Source organism: Ranitomeya variabilis, chromosome 4, assembly GCF_051348905.1.
Source record: "Ranitomeya variabilis isolate aRanVar5 chromosome 4, aRanVar5.hap1, whole genome shotgun sequence".
NCBI classification, from domain to species: Eukaryota; Metazoa; Chordata; class Amphibia; order Anura; family Dendrobatidae; genus Ranitomeya; species Ranitomeya variabilis.
In genome coordinates, this window is record NC_135235.1 from 545953865 (window position 1) to 545977901 (window position 24037).

A 24037-nucleotide genomic window follows, 5' to 3' on the forward strand; every position below is an offset into this window, starting at 1 on the left:
GTGGCGGTCAAGCATACGCACTTCTGCTTCATTCTAACGAGGATAGAAGTTCCCTATAGGGCACCACTGGGTAATAAGTTAGCACCTTTCTTGTGGATAGGTCAGAACTTGTTTTCACCTGTCAAATAGTGATGAGCGACTGTACTCCTTGCTCTGGTTTCCCCCCCCCACCGAGTATGCTTGTGTGACCTACGAGTATTTATGACTGCTCAGAGATTTAGCTTTCATCACGGCAGTTTAATGATTTACAGCTGCTAGCCTGCTTGATTACATGTGGGGATTCCCTAGCAACCAGGCAGCCCCCACATGTACTCAGCCTGGCTACTAGCTGTAAATTTATTCAGCTGCCGGGATGAAAACTAAATCTCCGAGCAGTCATAAATACATGGAGGTCACTGGAGCGTGCTCGGGAAAACCCGAGCAAGGAGTACACTCACTCATCACTACTGTCAACCCATTTAAATCTTTTAAGGCCTCATGGGGGGCATGTGTAAAATAAATTAAAATAATACATTTCATAAATCAAGAAAAATAAATAAGTCAATCTAAACTAAAATCTGAATCACTGTTCATCATTAGCCTCAACCCCCACGAAAACAAACAATAAAACATGTCTCACATAAAAAGAATTTAATCAAAAAATTATTTGAAAATCTCAACGAGACCTCTGAAAACCTCATGACCAGGAACATTTTAGGATTTTTCGTATATGAACATGGGAAAATTGCCTGGTTTTGAACTTGCTAAATAAATACCAGCAAAGTCTATGAGATTTCAGAAATCTCATGCACACAGCTTGGTTTTTTGTCATCAATATTTTGTGCTTTGCATATTTTTTGGACACAGCATGTCACTTCTTTCTGCGTTTTTTACCCATTGACATAAATGGGTGGTGAACAAATTCTGAAAAATGCACCAAAAATGCAGGTATCATTTTTTGCAGCGTTTTTTGCACCAAAACCTCATGACATTGGTATTGTTCGATAGGTCAGTAGGACTCTCCCACCTTTCAGCCCCAACCCCCAAATTTCACCAGATAAACCCCATCACCAATAACGACAGGATTCAAAACTTGGATAATAACACAGGTCAACAAAAAAAAATTTTTTTTCTGGTGTCCAAAATATTTTAATGAATTTAGGGTATTTTTGGGGTGCTGATTCTGAATATGCTATCAGTTTTGCCAGATTGGCTCAAGTTTTTGAGATTTTTGGTATCTTATTTATAGCACTTGTTGGTAAATGCGACGCATCATCTCATTAATTTCTTTGGATTAGTACTTGAACTGAGCAGTTCTCAATATAGTTTTGTGTTAATTAGTGTTCTAAAAGTTTGTTCATAGCTTGATTTTTGCACTAACTTTATGTTGTTGTCTGTTTTCCAGTGAAAAGCATGAACTCATCAAGAAGAAGTTGTCTTAACGATCCAGACTCATTCTGTTACATTTGTGGTGAATACACACTGCCAAAACATAGAAGAAACATAACAGACTTCGTAAAAAAAGTGTATTTTGCCTCTTTTGGGGTTATGCTTGGGGACCAAGACAAGTTTTGGGCACCACACATAGTGTGCAAAGCATGTATCAAATTATTACGAAAATGGAGCAAAGGACAAAGAAAAAGCTTCAAATTTGGTGTTCCAATGGTGTGGAGAGAGCCAAAAAATCATCATGATGACTGTTATTTCTGTGCAGTGCAAGTGCAAGGATTCAATAAGCATAAGAAACGAAAATGGGAGTAACATGGAATCTGCAAGAAGGCCTGTCCCTCATTGTGAAGATGTGCCTGTACCTGTGTTTACCATAAATAACAGTCATCATGATGATTTTTTGGCTCTCTCCACACCATTGGAACACCAAATGTGAAGCTTTTTCTTTGTCCTTTGCTCCATTTTCATAATAATTCGATACATGCTTTGCACACTATGTGTGGTGCCCAAAACTTGTCTTGGTCCCCAAGCATAACCCCAAAATAGGCAAAATACACTTTTTTTACGAAGTCTGTTATGTTTCTTCTATGTTTTGGCAGTGTGTATTCACCACAAATGTAACAGAATGAGTCTGGATCGTTAAGACAACTTCTTCTTGATGAGTTCATGCTTTTCACTGGAAAACAGACAACAACATAAAGTTAGTGCAAAAATCAAGCTATGAACAAACTTTTAGAACACTAATTAACACAAAACTATATTGAGAACTGCTCAGTTCAAGTACTAATCCAAAGAAATTAATGAGATGATGCGTCGCATTTACCAACAAGTGCTATAAATAAGATACCAAAAATCTCAAAAACTTGAGCCAATCTGGCAAAACTGATGACATATTCAGAATCAGCACCCCAAAAATACCCTAAATTCGATGAAATATCTTTGGCACCAAAAATGCTGTTGACCAGTGTAATTGGCCACAGCGGCCTTTATTATAAACATACAAACATAACAGTAAAGTAACGTGGGGAGGTCCTTGAAGCTACAAACTGGTGGTAAACCATAATAAAGAGTGGACAGAAAACAGACCATAATTTACTCCCAGCCGTTACTACACTGGCTCGGGAGCACCAAAATACCCCGAAGGGTTACCATTGTCCACTTAACCCTTGGGAATCCGGCCCACCGTTGCCAAGATCCCCCCAAACCACCAGACCCGAAACCAATACTTTACACCAACTGAAGAATCCGTATCCCGACGGATCCCCCAGGCCAATTTAGCACCAACTCCAAGGACCCCTCCCACCGCCACAACGAGGGTAATTGAACACCTCAAATACCCGAGGCCCCCCCACACTTGACCGCTATGGCCCATTCAATGCCGCTCTGCAATCCGAGGGCCCACAAATCGATGCCCACCGCATTCAAATGGACACCGTCTCCCAAGAGAAAATCCTCCCCCCCTTCTCCAAATCAAAATGACGGATGAACAGGCCTCCGTTCCTGACGACAAAACTAGATACCGCCCGATTCACTTTAACTCTAGCTTTGTTAATCCTGTCCACAGATCTAGCGTGTCGCCAGTACCGCCTTGGGTCGATATCAGACCATACCACAAGCAAATCTCGGAAAGACACCCATAGCCTGAGCAGATCGTGTTTAATATCCCGTATTAATTCACGACATGGGTGGACCCCTAAATTATTTCCCCCAACGTGCAAAACTAAAATGTCGGGAGGTCTATCCAACCGAATACCATTATGTACCTCCTGCATAACCCCGCTCCAACACAAACCCCGAAAACCCAACCACCTCACCACAGCCACGTCTTTGGAAACACTGAGTTGACGTCCTTCCCGCCAAACATTTGCACGCCTTGTGCCCCAATAAACGTAGGAGTGGCCAACGATCCAAACCAACAGAGGACTTCGACTTAGAAAATACAAACAACTTAGGGTCCACACAAATGAAACAGCAAATACAGACCTTCAAGAAAAACCCAAGCCTTCACGGTCTAACATAGCTCTTGTAACACCCAGACTCCCATCTCCCTATCCTCTGAACCACTTCAGGGGCCAAACCCCCCAAAGCCGCCTCGGTCGCGGCCCCAATACGAAACGAGTGAGACGCAAAACGAGAAGCATCTAAATCCAGCCCCGACAAGGCTCTCCGAAAAATTGCAACAAACTGGAATTTGGATAGGAAAGATCCATCCTCATGACACAACAAAGGACCATTCACGGATGGCCGAAAACTATTAAAAACCTGCCAACAATGAACAGGACACATGAGCGAACCACGGACCGCGCCCAGCTCCATCCGTTTACTTTTTCCTGCCTGGTCCGTCTTTGATCGAAGTATCCAAAAATGTAAACGACCCTCAATAAGCACCACGTCCCTGGTCCAAAGCCCCCCTTGTCTATACGTGGTGGGAGACACAATCTCCCCAACCCTCAGAGCCCCCAAAAATGCCAGGTAAAATTCTAGACGAAAAAGAGCCGCCTCAAAGTTGGATACGCAAATCTCATCCAAACGCGCACCCACCAGTTCCAACATGCCAAAAGAGACCGGGCGCTTGCGATTCCCTTGCCCCACCTTTCTTCGAAAACCTTTTACCGCCTGCCTTACCAGGAACAACTTTGTCAAGTCCCGCAATCCCCGAAGCTGGAAACCAAAGGCCAAAGCTGCCCGAACCCTATCCACCTTCGTTGCCGACCACCCCTTATCAGCGCCGCGTCTCAACCACAACAACAAAGCGCCCAGTTGGTAATCACCAGTGTTAGTAGCCCCACATGACACCAACCAAGATTCCCAATCACACCATACCGACCGATACGCCGACCACATGCTAAGTGCCAAAGACGCGTGGATCAAAGGTCCTGCAGCCCGGATACCACGCTCCAAAGCTCCGGTGGGCAGTCCAGACCCATCTCCTCCGCCTCCGGAGCCAAAGACCGAAAATGTTCCCACTGAAGCCGAGACAAAGAGTCAGCAACAGAATTCTCCACTCCAGGCACTTGAGCCGCCGTAATATATGCATTGATAGACATGCAAAACAACACCAACTGACGAAGAACCCTGATAACCAGGGGAGAAGATGCTGTCAAACTATTTATGACACACACAACTGCCATATTGTCACAATTAAAACGGACCCTCCGATTGCGCAAATCCTCCTTCCACAGATAAACAGCAACCAGGATAGGAAAAATTTCCAACAAACTGATGTTTTTCACTAACCCAGACGCGAACCAGTCATCGGGCCACCTAGTGGCACACCACCGGCCACCAAAAAAGGCGCCAAAACCAACACCGCCCGAAGCATCGGTAAACAAATCCAACTCAGCATTGCCCACCACATCCTCCATCAACAATGAACGGCCATTGTACCGTGCCACAAAGCTGTCTCAGACCGCCAAATCAGCCTTGTGCTCGCTAGACAAGCGAACAAAATGATGCGGGGCCTTAACCCCCGCCGTGGCTCTGGCAAGCCTCCGCGAAAACACCCTCCCTATCGGGATGATCCTGCAAGCTAAATTCAATTTGCCGAGGAGGGACTGAATCTCATGCAACGGCAGCTTTTTCAAGCGAAGCGCCCGAGCCACGTCGCTTCTCAATCCAATCACTTTCTCCTCAGGTAACCGAAACTCCCAGTTAACTGAGTCGATAACAATGCCCAGGAACGAAAGACTCGTGCTAGGTAGTGTTGAGCATTCCGATACCGCAAGTATCGGGCATCGGCCGATACTTGCGGGTATCGGAATTCCGATACCAAGATCCGATACTTTTGTGGTATCGGGAATCGGTATCGGGATTAATATCAATGTGTAAAAGAAAGAATTAAAATAAAAAATAGGGATATACTCACCTCTCCGACGCAGCCTGGACTTTACCGCCGTAACCGGGAGCCGTTGTACCTAAAAATGCGCGCTTGAAGGGCCTTAGATGAGGTCACGGCGCTCTGATTGGTCCGTAGCGGTCGCGTGACCGCTACGGACCAATCACAAAGCAGTGACGTCACCTAAGGCCTTTCAAGCGCTTGAAAGACCTTAGGTGACGTCACTGCTTTGTGATTGGTCGCGTAGCGGTCACGCGACCGCTACGCGACCAATCAGAAGCTGCGGACGTCTTCTAAGGTATTTCAAGCGCTTGAAAGACCTTAGGTGACGTCACGGCTTTGTGATTGGTCGCGTAGCGGTCACACGACCGCTACGGACCAATCAGAGCACCGTGACCTCATCTAAGGCCCTTCAAGCGCGCATTCTTAGGTACAACGGCTCCCGGTTATGGCGGTAAAGTCCAGGCTGCGTCGGAGGGTGAGTATATCCCTATTTTTTATTTTAATTCTTTCTTTTACACATTGATATGGATCCCAGGGCCTGAAGGAGAGTTTCCTCTCCTTCAGACCCTGGGAACCATACAGGATACCGTCCGATACTTGGTGTCCCATTGACTTGTATTGGTATCGGGTATCGGTATCGGATTAGATCCGATACTTTGCCGGTATCGGCCGATACTTTCCGATACCGATACTTTCAAGTATCGGACGGTATCGCTCAACACTAGTGCTAGGCCCTTCTGTTTTTTTCCGGCGCCAACGGAACACCAAAACATTCTGCTACCCATATCACTGTCCTCAAGACCATTCAAGCAAATAAGGTAGCACACTGTAGCGCTGAAACATGCAAACATGAAACATGAAAATTTAACTGCATTACTGCACTAGAAATATGAAAAATTAGAGCGTTTAGCGCATAAAAAAGGCCAATTTTATGTGTACCTGGTAGCCACTTTACGGCATCTCTCTTATACCAGGTCCTACGATTTCCTTCCTCACTGAGAATAAACGTCTCCATCTGAATGGGTGCCTATGAAAACCTCTTGTGAGACTACCATTCTCTCTCTCTATGGAGGGGTAATGGACCTGCTGTAATTAAAACACCAGTGACTAGGAGGCGGAGTGCTCGGTCAGAAGGCCAAATAATACATTTGAAAAAATAATATAAATATAAGAGAGATGCCGTAAAGTGGCTACCAGGTACACATAAAATTGGCCTTTTTTATGCGCTAAACGCTCTCATTTTTCATATTTCTAGTGCAGTAATGCAGTTAAATTTTCATGTTTCATGTTTGCATGTTTCAGCGCTACAGTGTGCTGCCTTATTTGCTTGAATGTATAGGAGTTGGCGACTCTAGGTTTAGCACCTGTTCACACTTAGTCTATGTATGGATGTGACGGTCAGTTTTTTCAAATGTATTATTTGGCCTTCTGACCGAGCACTCCGCCTCCTAGTCACTGGTGTTTTAATTACAGCAGGTCCATTACCCCTCCATAGAGAGAGAGAATGGTAGTCTCACAAGAGGTTTTCATAGGCACCCATTCAGATGGAGACGTTTATTCTCAGTGAGGAAGGAAATCGTAGGACCTGGTATAAGAGAGATGCCGTAAAGTGGCTACCAGGTACACATAAAATTGGCCTTTTTTATGTGCTAAACGATCTCATTTTTCATATTTCTAGTGCAGAAATGCAGTTAAATTTTCATGTTTCATGTTTGCATGTTTCAGCGCTACAGTGTGCTACCTTATTTGCTTGAATGTATAGGAGTTGGCGACTCTAGGTTTAGCACCTGTTCACACTTAGTCTATGTATGGATGTGACGGTCAGTTTTTTCAAGTGTCCTCAAGACCATGTGACAATATCCAGAATGACCCGGCCCGATGCACAAAAAGTCATCCAAATAGTGTATCACTGAATTTAAACCTGACACATCCCGAACGACCCACTCAAGAAAGGAACTAAAAGCCTCGAAGTATGAACAAGACAACGAGCAACCCATCGGCAAACATCTATCAACGTAAAAAACCCCGTTCCAATAACAACCTAACAGCCTCACGCTATCCGGATGAACGGGTAATAAATGAAAAGCCGACTCAATATCGGTCTTGGCCAACAGCGCGCCCCTACCACAACTACGCACCCGTCAAAAAATGTATAAATCACGGAGCAAAGCTCCTGGGCCTATCCCGTCATTCACGGACCTCCCCCGAGGGTAAGACAAATGCTGAATCAGCCTAAACTTGTTCGGTTCCTTCTTCGGAACCACGCCCAACGGCGAAACTACCAAATCCTCTAGCGGCGGAACGGGAAAAAGTCTGGACATTCTCCCCAATGAAACCTCCTTACTCAACTTGTCCGAAACCACAGCAGCGTGTAACTCGGCTGATCTTAAATTCTTCAAAACTTGCGGGATCCCGAAAGGAGGAGTGGGTATACGAAAACAATCCCGAAAACCCAATAACAACAACTCCGCTTTTTCCTTATCCGAGAACCTATTTAGATAGGGGACCATCGCGTCCAGCCTCACTGGCGTTGCCCCCTTTTGAATTACCCTCTGGCTTCCCTTTCTGCTTAAAGCACTTGGCGGCACCATGGGAAGATCCACTGCAGTGCGAGCACGCGTGCTTGAACTTACAGGTAGCTCCGAATTTGCACTGGCCGTCATTAAACTGCCAGCATAAACCATGCTTCTGGCCTCCCGATTGTCCGGACTGACCCCCTGATCCCGAACTTTCTTGCGATGCGGTTTTTCCGGCAGCTCCGGCCCCACCTTGAAAGGAATGGCCAAATTTCATCGGCACCATAACCCGCAATCACAAACCGATGTCCTTCTGATCCCATCAAATCGCCGGATGAACCGCCTTCCGCTGCCTAAACTGCTCGTCGTACCAGAGCCAGGCCTGACCTCCATATGCCCTATGTGCCTCGCCTATTGAATCCATATAGCAAAATAAGGCAGAACAGTTTTCAGGAGCCTTCTCGCCAACCACGCTTGCCAAAATCGCAAACGCTTGTAGCCAATTCACGAAAGTCTGAGGAATAAGACGCCATCTCCGCTTTTCCTCATCCTCCTTCTTGCTGTCCTCCTTCTTGCTCTTATCTAAATTAAATTTCTCCAAAGGAAGGAGCGAGAAGATCTCCACGTATTCATCCTTCCAAATCTTCTCCCTGACTTCCTTTTTCAAGTGAGCCCCCAACGGCCCTTCAAAACAAACATAAACCTCGCCCCGTGCTTTATCGCGCAAACAAATCCCGCCTTCCTTCTCTTTTTCTGTCTGCACTGACACAGACATGGGCTCTGACGACCTACTCAGCGCCGCAGAACCCCCCGCCAGGCACCCCTAGACCTAAATCCGTAGCACCCACCCACGCCCCAACCATGTAAGCAACTCATGGACGCTAGACAACAACTCCCTCGTTCACAAAATCCGACCGAACCCTCAAATGCTCCGCCGTAACCGCTGCCCCACCCACCTGACTAACCCCCACTACCGGGGAAAGTGATAACGTCGGTGACAAAACAGACATAGAGTTGTCCTCACCAAGCTGCAGGGGAGCTGGGGTCCCCCCAGCCGCAGTCGTCCCACTCGTCCAGCCATCACCTGCTCCCGATCCGCTCTATGGCATCCCCTGGATCTGAGGCTCGACGTGCGATGTGGACCGTAACGTTCCGGCCCCATTCAGGCCTGCTGCCGTCGATCCTGATGCGGCCCGATATGAAGGTACCCCGGGCACGGGCCCACCGCCGGAGATGTTCGCAACAGATCCTCGGGTACGGCTCCCTCCAGATCCGGCTGATGATGCAGGGGACGGTCCCTTGTCCCTGGTCAGGCACGACAGCCCCGCAAGTCCGGCGGCGCTGCCCGCCACTGCGGGCGCAGATGTTCTCCCCCGCTGTCTCAATTGTGCTGGGGAAGCGGGCCGCCCGGCGGCAGCATCACCGTGGCGCCCCGCCGTGACATCACCGGAAATACCTGGCAATCCGGCGCATGAAGGCCCCGCCCCCCGGAGCGAAGGAGGAGAGGGCCTATCCACCGCCGCAGGCCCCAGCGCGGCAGGCGGATTCCTCCCAGACCGGGCCCTGCTTGGATGCTTGCGGGCGGGCACTCGGTCCCGAGGGTCCCTGGTGGGGCTCCTGTGCCTGCGCTGAGGCTGAGGTGTATCCGGGGACAACTGCTCTGGGGGCCGGACCCGCCGGGAGCGACGCTCGCCTCCAGCCGCCGACGGGACATCCCCGCTGCCTCCGCCCAGTATGTTGGTCACCTGGGCCTCCAGCCAGCTGGGAGGCTGATTTGCAGCAGCCATCCGCAGCCTCTGCAGCACGTGTTCGACCGACGCCAGTCACACTCATTATACTGTGAGCATGCTGTAATCACTCCCCGTCACATTGATTGACTGCCTGCAGTGTACATGTACAGTGTGTGCAGAGAAGGTTGTCAATCTATGTGCTGGGGAGTGATTACGGCACGCTCACAGTATAGTGAGCGTTGACTAGAACCTCTCCCTTCGCTGCCTCGATGATTGAAAACCAGGGGCTGCAGGGAGAATAAAACTTAATTTTCTCCCTGTATCTGCTGCCCCATTGAGGCAGGCAGGCATTTTATTTTTTTCTTTCATAAATCAATAGTACATGTGAAAATAAGAAACTTTGTAATATATCTCATTAGAGATGTCCGCTTCACCTCCAGCACTCATCATTCATTCTTAAAATTCTTAATTTACAGGTAAAACTTGTCTTTAGTGAATACAGATTTTCCCATTACCGAGACAGGAGATGACAGTTGGTGCTCATAAAATTCTATGTAGAACTGTTGTTTCAGAGCTTGCAGCTGAATAATAATAAACATAATCTTTATTTATATAGCGCCAACATATTTCGCAGCGCTTTACAGTTAAAATGTCTGTCTCTGCCTACAGTTCCTCCCTCCTCTCCATAGAAGTTTAAGGCTATGTGCACACGTTGTGGATTTTGCTGTGGATCCGCAGCGGATCTGCATCTGCGGGTCCGCAGCATCTTTCCATGCGTTTACAGTAAACCTATGGAAACCGCAATCCGCAGTGCCCATGCTGCGTAAAAAAAACGCGCGGAAACGCAGCATGTCAATTCTTTGTGCGGATTCCACTGCGGTTTACACCTGCTCCACAATAGGAATCCGCAGGTGTAAATCCGCAGGTGGAATCCGCACATAATCCGTATAAAAACTGTGGTAAATCCGCAGGTAAAGCGCAGTGCCTTTTACCTGCGGATTTCTGAAATCCGCTGCGGAAAAATCCGCAGAGCTCCTTTCTACGTGTGCACGTAGCCTAAATACACCAGCTGTCATTTCCCATCTAAATAGTGGGAAAATCTGTCTTTACTGAATACAGAATGGTCACACAAATTGAGAGCAAACGCTATTTACCTGAAAATTACCAGCATATCTGGAGGTAAATAGTGTTTCTGGAGGTAACCTTTTTTCTTTAAGTCCTTGCACCCTGCAACATATAGACAGCCATGCATTACTTAACCCCTGAGTGCAAGGATTTTATCAGAGCCAATATTTTTATGGCTTCGCCTTTTTGTATTGTTGTTGTTTTTTTTTTATCCTTTTCTCCACCCGGTAATATTCTGCCATGCCAGAGAGGGCAATTTTAATTTTTCATGATTGATTACCATCTTCATCTCATGCCGCCTCTATGTAGGTGGCTCTCTACTGAGCAATACAAAATTAAAGCCTGGCCATTGTTGACTCCAGTTCAGTGGATAGAGGACTGTCTGTTAGTCAGAATGTGGGCGCCACTCCAAGAGAAGATTCATGTATCCCAGATAGAAGAGGTCTCCATTTGCATATGAGCGTGAGGCTAATACACAATGTTCGGGAATCAGGCTCTGTTCCTGACAGTTGACAGGGCTGTAACAGAAACAGACATATGCAGGCTGGCAGTATGGATGATGGATGAAGGATCCCTTCCCCTGAAGTCTATGCCTTGTCTGGCAATGTCGTTAATAATGTAATAAATAAGGATTAACAAGGGCTTAGATTCAGCGCCACATCCGTGTTTCGGCTGTCCTCCGTTCCCTTACAGCTGGTCAGGATTGATGGCCATATGCAGTGTCACATTTCAGTCGATACCATATGCAGTATAAGATGGTAAAACACAACAACATGTGCTCCGGGGTGGTATAAAACCCCATATATAATGTAAGGGAAAGAAGAGGACTGAGTAAGTATCACTGTACAGGGTTATTATGTAATAAGGTGAAGATAAAAACTCCAATTCCAAGATACATGCACCCCTACATAGTAAGCCACTGAGCCAGCATGTTGAGGCAATCCTTTAAAGGGGTTTTCCCACGAATACAAGTTGATTTTAATCTAGAAATCTTGGGATAATAATAATTTCCACAATTGGATGTGTTTAAATAAAATGTTCCTGTGCTGAGATAATCTTATAAATGTGCCCCTGCTGTGTACTGTGTAATGGCTGTGTCTGACTGTACAGGAACATGGTCTGATCATACCACATCTCCTGGGCAAGGGGGAAGCAAAAGAGTATACAGACAGGACAGCATGGGATCACAGCTCATTCCTTTTGTGAGGCAAAGCATTTTACTCCATGTTTTTAAACAATTTTTTACTTCAAAGAAAGAATCTTTTGCGATTCCATGCTGTCCTGTCTGTATACTCTCTTGCTTCCTCCCCTGCCCAGGAGCTGTGGTATGATCAGACCATGTCCCTGTACGATCAGACACAGCCATTACACAGTACACAGCAGGGGCACATTTATAAGATTATCTTGGCACAGGGACATTTTATTTAAGCACATCCAATTGTGGAACTTATTATTATTTTAAGATCTCTTGATTAAAATTAACTTTTGCTCTTGGGAAAACCCATTTAACGCCATCTCAGGATGGACAAGGCTGTAGAGTGTTTAAAGAGGACCTATATCCAGATCAAAACTGGCCTGCTTCTGCTCTTATTTTATTCCTATTATTCCCGAGTTCTGATTTTTTTCTTTTTTGAGATCCGCCTTATGATTCCAGAGTTATGGGCCTTTTTATTTTGTGTTAATTTTTATGTTTTTTTTAGGAAAAAGGCATGGCTTACAAGGTACCGTAATTCATGCAAATGAGGCTAAAGACATGTCCTTAGATAATCATGTGAGCCATGCACTAAACAAAACGACCCAAATCCATTTAAAAAAAAAAGAAATCTGAATACTCAGGGGGGCAGCAGGAATAAATTAGGAGCAAAAATGTACCACTTTTGACCTGGTGACAGATCCTATTTAACCCCTTACTGACATATGATGTACTGGTATGTCGTAAGCAGTCTCCTTGACTTCGATGTGGGCTCGCACACACAGTCCACATCTTTCCTGGCAAATGATGGCTGATTTAATCACCCATCATGTGCCTCTAATAGTCTCCTCTCCACCTGCAGCTGATAACCTGTTAAATGTCGCTGTCACTCTTTGACATCGAAACGCCAGAATTACGTTTTTTTTTGTTGCCGAAACACAATGCAATGCGAGGCGATCAAAGTATTGTATCTACCCCAAAATGGTATCCTAAAAACGTAAGCTCAGGGCACAAAAAATAAGACCTCAGACAGCCCCATATCCTGAAAAATGAATGTGTTAGGGTATGTCTCCACGTTCAGGATTGCATCAGGATTTGGTCAGGATTTTCCATCAGTATTTGTAAGCCAAAACCAGGAGTGGGTGATAAATGCAGAAGTGGTGCATATGTTTCTATTATACTTTTCCTCTGATTGTTCCACTCCTGGTTTTGGCTTACAAATACTGATGGAAAATCCTGACCAAATCCTGATGCAATCCTGAACGTGGACACATACCCTTAGGGTATGTTTCCACGTTCAGGATTGCATCAGGCTTTGGTCAGGATTTTATGCAAGTAAAATCCAGACCAAAACTGCACCTGAGGTCACTGGCAGGTCACCTGCGGTGTACCTGCGTGTTTTGCTCATAGTAGCAACATGCTGCGTTCTGAAAAAACGCACAACGCATGCGTTTTCGCGGCAAAAACGCATGCGTTTTTTAACGCATAGTGGAGTCTGGATTTCATAAAATCCCATCCACTATGCTGTAACATCTGGACGCTGCGTTTTTGACGCAGCAGAAAAACGCAGCGTCAAAAACGCAGCGTTTCCTGAACGTGGAAACATACCCTTTTATAGGTCTTGGAAAATGGCGACAGAAGGAAAAATCTTTTTTTTTTAACAAATTTCCCCCCAATTTTTTAGCACCTAAATAAAAGAAAAGTATCCATGTTTGGTGTCTGCGTAATTGTACTGACCTGGAGAATTGCCAAGTTAGTTTTACCATATAGTGAACATGGTAAATAAAAAACCAATTGTGACATTACACTTTTTTTTTGCAATTTCAACGCACTTGGAATTTTATTCCTGTTTTCCAGTGCATCACATGGTAAAATAAATGATGTCATTCAAAGTACAACTTGTTCCACAAAAAACAAGCCCTCATATGGCTATATTGACGGAAAATTAAGAGTTATGGCTCTTGGACCAAGGGGAGGAAAAAATGGAAAATGGCCCCGGGGGTGAAGGAGTTTATACTAGGGAGTCCTATAGCATTGTTGTTATTAAGCGGAGTGGGTAGCTGAGGAAGAGGAGGGCTTACAGTATCAGTTATTTTTTCCTTGGCTATTTTTTTCATATACTCCGTATGGACTGACCAAACGCACTATAAGGCCACATTCAACGTTCAGTATTTTACCTCAGTATGTGTAAGCCGATGCCTGGAGTGGAACAATCAGAGGAAAAGTATAATAGAAAGATGTCACCACTTCTGTATTTATCACCCACTCCTGGTTTTTACTTATAAATACTGATGGAAAATACTGACCAAATACTGAATGTGTGAATGTGTCTTGCTGTAAACGCTTTTTCCATGCAGCAAAAACAAAAAACTATACTAAGTGTTTAAATGTTACCTACAATTTATTACATAGCTGTAAATGTGCTTATATTGCATTCTGCAGAGACTGAAGAGTTTAATAGATTCATGAATTTCTCTATTGTATCGCATGGTATTTCATTTGTTAGAGCACCAATCTGTGCTTCAGAGCTGTACTTCATACTTTGATTAATGTATATTAGCAGCATAATCTGTAGCAGAATTGCCAGCTTCGTATATTACTGTCCTATAAAATGTTAACTAGAGGTTCCTTATAGTAAAGGTGAGTTTCTAGTTTAGAGATCCCTTTTCTAATGCTCTAAAGAAGCAAGCAAAAGGTCTAAACAAGTTGTCCAAGCTTGAGACAAAAATATCATGCACAATGTCATGATTTCCTGGTATTCCCAGTGTTAGGGCAGAGACAGACTGCCGTATTTCTTGTGCGAGAATTGCATCACACTGCACGGACTGGCTGGCACCTCTCCTGACCAGAGCATGACAGCGTGATGGATTACTATGCAGCTGTCACGCTCAGGTCTGGAGAGCCGACAGCCGCACGAGAATTACGGCAGTGTGTCTCTGCCCTTAGCGGGAGGTCATGGTCCACGTGTAGGTGACTTGTGGTCACGTGCAGAAGTCTCATCTGGATTCTCTCTATTCATGTCTATGGAAAGGTGCCAGATAAGACTAATCTGCACGTGACCGCCAGTACGCATATCGCATGCATGTGGTCATGTGACCACAGGCTCGCTCCGCACTCTGTCAGGATTAGGTACTTTGCAATCAAATAAAGTGACTAAAAACTGTTGTCTTAAGCCTGGACAATTCCTTTTCCTGGCACTTTTGAAGCAAAGAAAGACATATCGAGCATTCAGGCAGACCAGGCAATTCCCATAGTGTCCTTGGAAAGAATTTGTACTCTGTTTGCTCTTACCCTATCTAATATATAATTGCCTAGAATACTACTTCCTGCAATTTGTGCCAACTTCCGTGGCTTTGTCCGGAGCTAATGTTCGGAGATAATGTCCGGAGCTAATGTCCGGAGCTAATGTCCGAAGCTAATGTCCGGAGATTAATTGCCTAGAATACTACTTCCTGCAATTTGTGCCAACTTCCGTGGCTTTGTCCGGAGCTAATGTCCGGAGCTAATGTCCGGAGCTAATGTCCGGAGATAAGTGACGTCACCAGTGTCCTACACCCAGGCAGAGCACAGGGGCCCCAGGCAGCATATGGGGCCCCAGGCAGAGCACAGTGGCCCCAGGCAGAGCACAGGGGCCCCAGGCAGCATATGGGGCCCCAGGCAGAGCACAGTGGTCCCAGGTAGAGCACAGGGGCCCCAGGCAGCCTATGGGGCCCCAGGCAGAGCACAGGGGCCCCAGGCAGCATATGGGGCCCCAGGCAGAGCACAGGGGCCCCAGGCAGCATATGGGGCCCCAGGCAGGGCACAGTGGCCCCAGGCAGAGCACAGGGGCCCCAGGCAGCATATGGGGCCCCAGGCAGAGCACAGGGGCCCCAGGCAGCATATGGGGCCCCAGGCAGAGCACAGTGGCCCCAGGCAGAGCACAGGGGCCCCAGGCAGCATATGGGGCCCCAGGCAGAGCACAGTGGTCCCTGGCAGAGCACAGGGGCCCCAGGCAGCATATGGGGCCCCAGGCAGAGCACAGGGGCCCCAGGCAGCATATGGGGCCCCAGGCAGAGCACAGTGGCCCCAGGCAGAGCACAGGGGCCCCAGGCAGCATATGGGGCCCCAGGCAGAGCACAGGGGCCCCAGGCAGCATATGGGGCCCCAGGCAGAGCACAGTGGCCCCAGGCAGAGCACAGGGGCCCCAGGCAGCATATGGGGCCCCAGGCAGAGCACAGTGGTCCCAGGTAGAGCACAGGGGCCCCAGGCAGCCTATGGGGCCCCAGGCAGAGCACAGTGGCCCCAGGCAGAACATGGGGCCCCAGGCAGAGCACAGGGGCCCCAGGCAGCATATGGGGCCCAGGCAGAGCACAGTGGCCCCAGGCAGAGCACAGGGGCCCCAGGCAGAACATGGGGCCCCAGGCAGAGCACAGGGGCCCCAGGCAGAGCACAGGGGCCCCAGGCAGCATATAGGGCCCCAGGCAGAGCACAGGGGCCCCAGGCAGCATATGGGGCCCCAGGCAGAGCACAGCGATATTTTGGACCACTGTGCGGTGTTTCAGACCCCCTGTGTGATGTCTGGGGCCCTGTTCTTAAGTATATTAAAGATTAAAGTAACGTATATTAAAGTATATTATAGATCAAATTTGACACTTTTATGAGCACCATTGAGTGATATACTCAAGAATGACATAATTTTTCAACATTTTATGGTTTCAAACTGTAAACACTCAGAGTTTTTTTTACTTCAACCAGAAAACCTTAACGGTTCATAAAAAACTTGACTGTTCAGGATATGATACTTCACTTGCGGCAGGTGCGGCACATGTGGTTTCTGCAGTTTTTGCCACAAAATCTCCACTTACCAGTGTTTTTGTTGTGGCTGCATTTAATACAATTGTCGAAGCCGCGTTTGCCGCATTTACTGCAAGTTAACTCCAAGCTTCATCTACATTGCATGGCACTTGCTGAAAGTGTGTTGTAGGTCAGTTCTTTGGTGCCAAGTGTGGAAGTTGTATTGTTTTTAACATTACTTCTGCAAATATCAGAAACATGCAGATGTGAAAGAGGTTTGAGTATTAAGAAATAGGAATCAGTTAGTTAGGACCCATCAGTTCAAAGGCTACCATGACGTGGTTGATGGGCATGCTTATATTAGCCCATCGGTGTACTATGAACGTTGATTTCTTAAATTTTACACTTCTGTAAAAATAAACACAAAAAATTTGGATACACAAAAAGGCTTTTATTTCTGTTGTACTTATTAGAATTATTTAAAATGAAGGCTTAGCTAAGCCCAAGAGATGATTAAAAACGTTTCATACCAACCCATCAGATGTAAAATTACTGTGAAAATACCTGATGGGCACACAAGTATGCCCCAGTATGGGTACTAAGAGCTTTTCCACATAATAATGAAATATTTTAAAATGTCATAGAACATACCAATATACATAGTTATTGATACATATTATTTATTATTTACATTATTGTTCTTAAGCAAAGAACCGTTGTTGTGGCATTTGCCACAACACGCAAAGTTGTTGTCTGATGTCTTTCATCACTCCCCTCATAAGCATGTTCATGGATCCTGTGTAACTGTACCTTAAATAACAAGAATTGTCAAGAGCTGGTGAGTGCAGCCATTTTTTGTTCTTTCTTACTATTATTTATTAATTGTATTATTCTTACATTTGAATAAATAAAGTATATATGGATTCTAGACTCCCGATTCTTTAGAATCGGGCTGCCATCTAGTAATCTATAACAGTGTTTCTCAACTCCAGTCCTCGAGACCCACCAACAGGTCAAGTTTTCAGGATATCCTTAGTACTGCACAGGTGATAATTTCATCACCTGCTCATGCATTAATTCCATCACCTACGCAGTACTAAAGAAAGCCTGAAAACATGACCTGTTGGTGGGTCTTGAGGACTGGAGTTGAGAAACACTGATCTATAGGATGATGTGGACATTTGCAACACTTTCCACTGTACCTGAGATTAATTTTTAAACACAAGAGGGTGAAGAATAAACCCAAGGGTCAAGGGAAATGGCTGGAGATAGAAACAAATATAGGAACCTCCTATATTAAAAGGCAAGATCCAGCACCATAACGGGGGGGACATTTTTTTTTTTTTAACATTGGGTTCTCACAAACTAGTAAGGCCATTGAAGGGGCAATCTGACTCTGTTCACTTCAGTATTGTGAGGTGAGAGGGGTCAGTGCCATAATTTCCTATTTATTAGTATAGGGCAGGTACATGATATCTATTACCTGTGCACATGAGTCGTAAATAATTTGAGATGTCATCTGCCACCACTCACTTCCAGATACAGAACTGACATTACTCCTTTAAATTAACGTAACTACGCATGGAAGCAATGGCATAGTCACATACCTATCAAAAAAGGCAGATCATTTAGCCACTATGGGACCGATGGAGCTTTCTCTCAAAACAGTATGCAAGATGTCAGCTTCCCATGGACTCCAAAATATTAGCAAATATAGTAGAAGACCAACTGGGTGGTCATTTGTCTATTCTTTGAATAGGAGATGTTATTGGAGCAATCAAGTACTTGGTCGTTCATATTTCAAATAGAGTGAAAATGGTGGTGTGCACCATACCCAAAATTGGGTCCTATTGTCATGTTAAGCATGGGGTCATATCTACCCTATATACGCTTTCGCATGGAATGAAGACTCGGGACACGTGGAAATGCCATGAACAATCCCCATGAAATGTAATGATACAACACCATTTACTTTCTCTTTGGTGTCACAATAATCAGTGTGATTCATTTTGATCCCATCATTAACAAAATGCATTGGTTATAATGACAGCGACATAAGGATAAAACAAAGAAAAGAGAGAGATCATTGTCCATTCATTCCCATCCCGTCATGCCGAGGTCGTTCTGATACGTCCGGGTAATAACACTAGTTATTCATAATCTACTTCAGCCTGGCATATTCTCATCATTCTTTTCCTCTGCCTTTAAGACATCGTACTCATTGTACCCTTCTCTACTCTGTACACATCAATGTCTGAACTAATTATGGTATTAATCTGAGCTACAGCAAACTGTCATCTGTTTAATGTCAGCCAAAAGCCCACATTACCCATAAAACATGTCGCACATTATCCAATGCACACTGTGCCGCTAGGACAGACATCAACTCGCACAGTGGGAAGCGATGTCCTTAATTCCCTAGTCCCCCAGCAGTGGCTTTTTAGAACTGTCGAGTGATAGTTTACAAGCACCTTACCTTACCCTCAGAGTACTGAGCACGGTGCCACAGACGCATCCGTGACGGCCCCTTCCATATTAAGTATAAGGGGGACCCATTCTATGGTCCTCTCATTGTCCTGGTCTCTCTTCATCTTGTAATGTTTTACTAATTATTTCAGGCCATTGTAAACTGTGAGCAATTGTCTTTGAAAATGGCTCTTGGAATAAGTGACTATTGAATTAATAAAAATATCCTACAGGTTGCTTCAAAATTAAAATGGAGCTTCTGGCAAAGGTGTTTTTTCTCAGCCTTTCCCTGTGTGTCTGCATATTGTTGATTTTGTTATTTGTAGGTATCAGGTTGGCATGGTGGTCTCTGTAAGGCCACGTTCACAAGTTTTCATGAAACCCGACCCCTGTGTGGGGTCGGCCATGAGGTCGGCGATCTTCTGAATCTGGTATCGGAATTCCGATACCGAGTTCCGATATGTTTGCGATATCGGAACTCGGTATCGGAATCCACATTTAAGTGTAAAATAAAGAATTAAAATAAAAAATATTGCTATACTCGCCTCTCTGACGCAGCCTGGACATCGCCGCTGGTAACCGGCATCTTCCGTTCCTAAGAATGGCGCTTGAAAAACCTTTCGATGACGTCACGGCTTGTGATTGGTCGCGGCGGCCCACGTGACCGCTGAGCGACCAATCACAACAAGCCGTGACGTAATTCTCAGGTCCTAAATTCCTCATTCTAGGAATTTAGGCCATGAGAATTACGTCACGGCTTGTGATTGGTCGCTGAGCGGTCACGTGGGCCGCCGCGACCAATCACAAGCCGTGACGTCATCGAAAGGTCCTTCACGCGCTGATTCTTAAGAAGGAAGGCTGCCGGAAAGAAGCAGGGTGTGTCCGAGGGTGAGTATATACCTAATAGGAATATACTCACCCTCGGCTTCTTTCCGGCAGCCTTCCTTCTTAAGAATGAGCGCGTGAAGGACCTTTCGATGACGTCATGGCTTGTGATTGGTCGCTGAGCGGTCACGTGGGCCACCGCGACCAATCAAAAGCCGTGACGTAATTCTCATGGCCTAAATTCCTAGAATGAGGAATTTAGGACCTGAGAATTACGTCACGGCTTGTTGTGATTGGTCGCTCAGCGGTCACGTGGGCCGCCGCGACCAATCACAATCCGTGACGTCATCGAAAGGTCTTTCAAGCGCCATTCTTAGAAACGGAAGATGCCGGTTACCAGCGGCGATGTCCAGGCTGCGTCGGAGAGGTGAGTATAGCAATATTTTTTATTTTAATTCTTTATTTTACACTTAAATATGGATCTCAGTTTCCTCTCCTTCAGACCCTGGGAACCATAGTATCCCATTGCACTGCATTGGGTTTCGCGTTTCGGCCGACCCCAACCCCGACTTTTTTATAGGATCGGCCGATTTCACTCGACCCGACTTTTGAGAAAGTCGGGTTTCGTGAAACCCGACCCGATCCTATAAAAATAAAGGTCGCTCAACCCTAGTCACCACTGCTGTATTTGTCACCCACTCCTGGTTTTGGCTTACTAATACTGAAGTAAAATACTGACCAAATACTGAACATGTGAACCTGGTAGCTGTACATCATTTTGGGCACAGATAGTACTGTTCTTTAGTCTTTTCTGGAAAATGCTTTGAACATACATTGTACTGCTTCACTGTCTATTCTTGTACATGATTTATGCTGGGATTATACTGCCTTCCTTCCTCTCTGTCTCACTGATGAAAGTGCTCTCCATTCTTTCCTTGCAAGTCTAGTGGACACTAGTGTTGAGCGATACCTTCCGATATTCAAAAGTATCGGTATCGGATTGGATCGGCCGATATCCAAAAGATATCGGATATCGCCGATACCGATACCCGATACCAATACAAGTCAATGGGACACAAATATCGGAAGCTATCCTGGATGGTTCCCAGGGTCTGAAGGAGAGGAGGCTCTCCTTCAGGCCCTGGGATCCATATTCATGTAAAAAATAAAGAATAAAAATAAAAAATATGGATATACTCACCCCTCCGACGGACCCTGGCTCTCAGCAGTGCAAGCGTATGCCTCCGTTCCTAAGAATGCAGTGAGTGAAGGACCTTCGATGACGTCGCAGTCACATGAGCGGTCACGCGACCAATCACAAGACCGCGACGTCATCGCAGGTCCTACACTCACTGCATTCTTAGGAACGGAGGCTGCCGGTTGCACCGCTGAGAGCCGGGGGCCGTCGGAGGGATGACTATATCCATATTTTTTATTTTTATTCTTTATTTTGTACATGAATATGGATCCCAGGGCCTGAAGGAGAGTCTCCTCTCCTCCAGACCCTGGGAACCATACGCACCGCACACGCCTGGGAACTTATAGGAACTTCCGATTCCGATTTCCGATATCCCAGACATTTAAAAATTCGGACATGGGCCAACGGTTGTGTGGGAATCATTTCAATTTCCCCCTGTCATGACCTCTTCCCAACACTGAAGGCCCGCCAATGCCATTTGTTGCGGTTGGGGATGAGGCCTTTCAGATGTGTGGAAACCTCCTGAAACCATACTCCAGGACTTGAACTACACAAAAGGATTTTTAATTACAGACTGACCAGGGCACAAAGAACTGTTGAGTGTGCCTTTGGTATCTTTGTCTCAAAATAGCGCATTTTATGGACAGCCATTAATCTGAAAATTTAGACAGTCAAGGCGTGTGGTGATCAAGGCGTGTGTGGTTCTGCACAACTATATAATGGCTAAAGAACCACCCAACATTGAGCTTGATGAATCTGTTTGTAACCCATTGCCAGATTACCATCATCACTCTCTCAGGACAACAGTTGAAGTTGCCCAAATGAGGAATACATTTGCGTCCTACTTTGTTTCTGAGAGTGGACGTCTGTCCTGGCAAGATGACATGGTTTAGTGTTCATGGTGTAATGTTATGTACCTGTAATTATTAAAATTTACTTTAATGTTTGCTGACAATAAAACTCTAGTTAAACACCTGTTCCAAGTGCCTTCTATATTACCCACATTTTTTTTTAAAGTTTAATAAGGTGATAACTGGTTTACAACTACATTTTTTATATAATCCACTCACTGTATCATGCAGATTGCATGATACAGGGATTGGATTATACCCAAATTGGGTTATGGAACCCATGCTTTACACTACACCTGTACTCTCTGAGGTCAGTGCTATGGTAGGTGACAATGGATTAGCTCAATCATGTCTTCAGTCTGCATTTCTATATATTAATGCAGACTGACGAGATGATGGAGCTAAGCCACCTCATATCTTTAGTCACTTGCCCGAGTGTCAGAACTAGTGCAGTCATGATGCAGAAAAAACTGTTCACTCGTTCTCACACCTGGGCAGGTGAGCATTGTTGACCCATGACCTTTATTGCTGTATTTATATGTATTTTTTGAGGATTTTCAGTCCTCTTTGTGTTTTTGTAAACTCATAGCTCCATTACACACAGGAAGCAAAGTGGCAGTGTAAAGCAAATAAAGAAGAGGAGCAGTAGATTGTGTGTCATGGAGCTACGAGGTGGAAAAACCACAGTGTGTGTACACGGCGACATATGTGCTGACGGTGATTGGGGAAAACAACACAAATTTATTTACAATTTTTTTTTTTAACTTTTACGAACCAATGAGGGGGAAATGTTATGGACCTGGGGGGTGTGGAGCTGGGAGGATTGGCTATGGGTGGACGATGAAGGGGTTCCAGGGGAAGGGGTGACTAAACTTGTGGGGTCTGGGAGGTCAAGGATGGAAGTAGACACATTAGGAGTGGAAGCATGGGACAGGAGAGACACATTGGAAGGGAGAGCAAAACTGGACAACACAGACACATTGGGAGGTGAGGGTGGAGGTAGTACGACACTTCTTCTGCCTTTAGTCCTTTTTGCTTTCTGTCCAGTTTTATGAGACAGCCTCCTTTTTTTGTGTCTCCTTGGGAGGGTGGGAGTGGTGGGGAAAGCAAGGCTTGTATGAAGTGGACCCGGTCTGGTGGTGCTGGTGGACAGCCCTGCAGGTTCTTCTGGAGGCCTAGTGGTGGTGGCGGTGGGCATCCGTGCTGAATCTTTAGGCGGCCTACTGATGGTGGTGGTCAGCCATACAGGAACAGGACTCGGCATGGTGGTGGAGTGGATTTCAGCAGCACCCAGCATGGTGGTGGTGGTGTAGTGGTGTGCGGCAGGAGTGGGCATGGTTGTGGCCGTACAGTGGTATGCAGCAGAACTCGGTATTGATGTTAAGTGTGTAATTGGTGGCACAGGTGGAAATACCACCTGTGGCTGGTGGAAGTACCGAGTCTGCTGCATAGCCTGAACGAAAGCTGAATTGCAGGCCTGCATCACGTTGAGCTGGAGTTCAGACTTAAGGTGTTCCGACATGCCCTGCTCTATCTTATTAAAAAAATGGTGTGCTGGTCTCTGGAGGTCGGATTCCAGACGGTTAAAGCGTTGGCTGACATCCTGGAAAAGTGTGTTAATATGGGTCAGACCACTTTCCAGTCTATCTCCCAGCTCCTTCAAGACATTCTGGAAGACCGAGCTCAAGTGAATAAACTCGGGCATGAGTGACCTGTCCGTGGCCTTCTGCCGCTGGTGGGAAGAGCCCCCCCAAAAAAGAGGTAGATGACAGGGACAGGGGAACACCTGAAGGACCAGCTGCCTGTTCTCCAGCCTGTGACACCGGCCCACTTGCTCCTTCGCTGGTGGATGGCTGGGACCAGAGGACGATCCAGGTTCAAGGGTGCTGCTACAGGTTCTGTGAAAAGAAAAGTAAAACATTACTACACAAAAATAACAATTGCAAAAGCGCCAACTCCTGTGGAATAGAATAATTCAGATTAGTGAATATAACACAATGGAATACAATACAAAAATACTTACGTTCTCTGAGCAAGGACAGGCCTCAGGAAAGCCAGCAGCCGGTGGTACTTGCATTTCCCTATCCTTGCTGCA